The sequence below is a fragment of the Rhinolophus ferrumequinum genome, chromosome 4 (assembly GCF_004115265.2).
Source record: "Rhinolophus ferrumequinum isolate MPI-CBG mRhiFer1 chromosome 4, mRhiFer1_v1.p, whole genome shotgun sequence".
NCBI lineage: Eukaryota > Metazoa > Chordata > Mammalia > Chiroptera > Rhinolophidae > Rhinolophus > Rhinolophus ferrumequinum.
Genome location: NC_046287.1, coordinates 16,010,961 through 16,015,719, shown reverse-complemented (window position 1 = coordinate 16,015,719; position 4,759 = coordinate 16,010,961). Strand labels below are relative to the sequence as shown.

The 4,759-nt window shown below is 40.2% G+C and overlaps 1 pseudogene; it reads right to left on the bottom strand.

Annotated features, from left to right (window-relative positions):
- Positions 1-3,371: 3,371 nt before the first annotated feature.
- LOC117021631 (protein NDRG3-like) lies at positions 3,372-4,556 on the bottom strand (annotated as a pseudogene).
- Positions 4,557-4,759: the final 203 nt, after the last annotated feature.

The following is a 4,759-nucleotide window of genomic DNA, read 5'->3' as shown; positions in this document are numbered from 1 at the left end:
GGTTTTGTTTTTTCTTGTCTTGTCTGACTTAAAGATTTGAGCAGGCATTTTTGAAACTCTTTATAAGCAGTGATGTCAAGTAGATGAGAACATATAGTCTCAGTGTATTCCTTTTAAAATAGCATAACTTTTAAGTTTAAATTGTAAACAGTGAAGAATTAGTTTATTGTTGAACACTTTACAGTCAAAAGGGATGTTTATTAGAGACGTTTAGCATTGGAAGAGAACTATAATCAAGAGAAAAGTCATCTGTCCACTGAATGCTACTTGATCGTGTTAAAAACAAACAGCTTTGAGTGCTGACACAGTTGGGTCAATGCTGTTCCTTTCCTTTCATTGCCAGTTAATTGCAATAGAATCCTTCTGTTATTTTTCACATCCCCCTGCTAAGAAAACATGTTTTTGATATGTAAAATATCAGTTCCTCTGCACTTTTTTTGTGGATTATTAAATATTAATTTGTCAAGAACTCTGGATAAGATATAATAAGAGCTTTTCATCCTGTATTTTTAAGGAATTATAATTGAAATAACAGGAGCAATGAGGGAAAGTAACCAATAGTGGAATTGAAAACATTCTAAATTTATTTTTCCAAATCTGGATATTTTCTGATATATAAATGTCACGTCATCATGATCATTTTCTAAGATTCTGCCAGATGAATGATCACTGCATTTTGTTAAATTACACTGGGCCTCCAGGAACCACATTTATCAGAAGTAATGGCTCCTGGTATTGGGAGCATATAGAAAGAATCCTAGAGAATCAAACATTTCTACCTCAATTTAATTGTTGTAACCGGTAGTATAGTCGTATATTATATTATTAATTAATCTGAACATTTATATATTGTCATCATGGCTTTTATCATATTATAATGTCTTCCAGAGATATATTTAATGAACTCTGAGAAATATAACTTAACCTTCAATACTTACTTAAATGCAGCCTTTCTTAAGTGTATGTGACCTTTATATAACACACCAAGGGTAGAATTAATCCGTTGTCCTATATTCCCACTTGACATTTTTCATGCTTCTAATCACAGATTTTGCTTAGATACCAATGAGTTCTACAATACTATGTGCCTTTTGGAATCATCTCTACTTGGCAAACATATCATTATTCAAGCTAATAATTAATACAGCTTATTTTGGGAAAGCTAATTATTTTGATATAATTGTAAACTTTTCTTTCATTTGTTTTATCATGGGGTCTCTCTCTCCCTCTCTTCCCATATTTTTTTTTTCTCTCTCTCTCTCCCCACCTCCCTCAATAAATACATACACATTGTTAAAGAAACAAGACAATAGATCCAAAATGGACTCACTTCCGCTAAGCCCCACATCACCAAACCAAGACTTAATTACAGTTCCAGCTCTCCCAGCACTGGAATCTTAAACCAGTCAGTCAGGAATCTCCCGATAGCACTAGATAGGTCTTTGCCTGACAGATGCTCACCATCCTCTACAGAAAAGTTACCTTACAATAACCATTCTTCATTTTTCTTTTAACCTAGTATAACTTCCTTGTTCCTTCTACCTATAAAACTCTCATTTTGTAAAGCTCCTTAGAGTGTTTTTTTTTTCTATCTGTTAGATTGGATGCTGTCCAATTCAAATTGATTTTTGCTCAAATAAACTCTAAAAATTTGCAATATTCCTCAGTTTATCTTTTAATAGTTCTGGTGTCAGAAGAGGGAACCACAGGAGAACCTTGACAGCCCCTAGGAGCAAGAGGAAACCAGACATAAGTACCTGCCGAGCCACTTGAGCTCACTGCTTTCTTGCTGTCTCTGGAGGTAGTGGGTAAGGATTTCTTGAATCCTAGCTCTGCAACTTTTTTTTTCCCCCCCAAACAATGAGACTTATACAGCTTTAAATAACTGTGAAAAGTCCTACTTGGGCAGAGTGATGCATTCTCCATCTCGGCAGAATGCAAACACTACTCTGAAAAGCCCCCTCCTAAGACTTGGAATTGAGTCACCCCGCGCTTACATCTCAATGCCCCAAGAGCTGAGCCCTGGCTGTGTGGCAGCTGGTTTTACCCTCTGTCCACTGATACTCACATAGCAGTAGACTGAACACAAGTCTACCGGGACAGGCTGCCCTTACACATTGGCCCCTTCCCTCCTATTAAAGAGAGTTCACAGGATTAAGGATCTTTCTGAGAAATAAGTTCTGTCTCAATTTCACTTAGCTTCCATTAAGTCTGCTGAAATCAAGGTTATACTTATTAAATACGATATTCTGTTAATGTCTGTCCCTCTCTACACGGCCATCTCCTCACCACTTACATAATCTTCAGACTATAGCACTCCTTTTTTTTTTTTTTTTTTTGAGGATGGAGAGATAGAGAAACACTCTCCATCACAGACCTGGGAGGCACTTCTTGCGGATGTCTGGGAAGACCCTGCAGTGACAGCAGTTTTGCTCCGGCAAAGTGAATGCCTAGTATTTTGTTTTCCACCTTCTTGTGCCATGAAAGTCCAGTAATTAAGCCACGTTCAATCTTTGGGAACAAGTCCATGTTGCATCAGAACTCATCATTCATGGGCTTCTAACAGTACACACCCCTTCCTTTTATTTACAGAATAGTATATGTGAATTCATTTGGACAGAAGGAAGTGGCTGGCCACCTTGCCTGCTTCTCTATGTAACAGGTTACCTTCTATTGGTCACAATCAATCAATAATCCAAAAAGCAATTACAGTCTTCCACATTCCACAGAGCTGCTCTCTCCAGAAGTCATTTTGCACATCATGTTGATCAATTTGGATCCAAAAGAGAGCGGATGCAGTGGCCCACCCAACCTAGGTATCTGTTCTACATATTTCCCCTAAAAACGCCATTGAGAACAAAAGAGAAAAGTCCCTTTTTATTGCCCTTTTTTTTTTGCAGTAGCTCTACAAGAAAGTATGTCTGAAATCACAGAACTATGCACACACAAACACAGACACGCATGCTCACATACATATATCAGGATCAAAGAATTTTACCAGATATGTAGTTAGGAAAGCATGGGGAAAAGCTGGCAAGAGAAGACATGGAGATCCGATCAGCTAAATGTGTTGGAATGGTACAGGAATGGCATGGAGGTGGTTCTTGGTACATACAAAAAGGGGGGCGGGTAGGCAGAGAATGATAAACCCAAGACACCAGGAAGAGTCAGTGGCCATGCAGGAGTTAAAGACAGAGATGCCGGTTTGCTGGAAGAGATGGTCTATTTTGGAGTGGTTGTCAGAGGAGGATGGACTTGCAAGGTTCAGGGAGGAGCATCTGCTTAGCTCCAGGACACTTCCATGATCAGGTGTCTGTCCAGAACATCAGGGGACTCAGAGGATTCTCGAGTTCCAACTGACTTGTGACAGATCAGCTGAAGGTACTTTCTGCAGAGCCAATACTATTCGAGGTTGAGTGGGTTCGTGATCGAGCGAGCCGGGTCATGCTGGCAGATGGTATGTAGCCCATTCCCTGCAAAAAGTACTTGAAGGCCTCGGTGAGCTTCCCAGGCGGCACTACTTGGGGCAGTCCACCACAGTCTGCCATCTTTAGCAGAGTTATATTTATAGGATTCAAGCGAGAATTGCATTCAACCACAGCCTCAACTGCTGGGGAACTGTCCCCTACCAACAATAAAGTGGAACACTTTAATGTCTTTGATTTGTTATCATTTTGGCCCAGCATGGGACTTTCAATCTCCAGGTCTCTGCGTCCATTATAGGAACCCAGGAAGAGCTGTAGGTTTTCTTGGTTGATATCTTGGGCAATATGCAGTCTGTAGGTTTGAATCAAGTCCAGGTTGGCCTGCTACAATTCCTGCCCAAAGTGATGAGCAAAATAATGTCCACAATATTGGTTGTCAAGCCTGAGATTTTGGAAGCTGCCCAGTCAATCCAGCCTTTAGCACAAGGGTCAACGTTAATGAGCACAAGGCCTTCCACAAACTCTGGGTGGTTAAGTGCAAATTTGCTGAGGATATAAGCTCCAGCTCCAACTCCAATCCAATGATGCTTTTCATACTTAAGTGAGTAAGAACAGGAGGCAGGATTTCAGCCAACCCATCCATTGTGGGGTACTGGTACCCTGTTGGGAAAGAGGGTACACCTTCCTGTTGGCCTGGGGAATCCACATAACAGACAGCAAAGTGCTGGATGATCTCTTGCATATCCTCAAAGTTAAAGAACTCATTGAAAAAGGATTTGTGATTGAGGCCAATGTCATGGTACTTCAGAATAACTGTTCTGTTTCCCTTCGGTAGGCCTCTTATGGTGACATGGACCACACCATGAGTTGTTTCTATGTCGTGTTCTTGACAGTCAAAGTCCTAGAAGTTTCATGTACTATTCTTATCATTTAGAAGTGGTTTGATCTCTGTGAGATGAACATCCTGAAGTTCATTCATGAGGACAGATGAAAGCAGAGGACACTAAAAACTAAAGCAGTTAACTCTGAGGCTCAGGTACCTGCCATCAGTGTAGCAGCCACGTAGGCTTCGGCTGCAGCAGCCAGCTCTGCAACTTTTGTGTTATGAGCTTTCAGTCTCTCTGTGAGCATTTCTTTTTCTGGACTGGGTCTGAAAATCAGCCAGAATAAGGCTAGGTTTGACTGAAAAACTAGACTGAGTCTAACTTATAAGCTGAACTGTGTCTCATTTAAACTGAATTAGGTCCAATGTGAAACCTCAGGTGAGTAAAATTTTGTTTTAAGGCTGAACAAGTACCTTAACCTTATCAAAGATAATCTTGACTTACATTGGT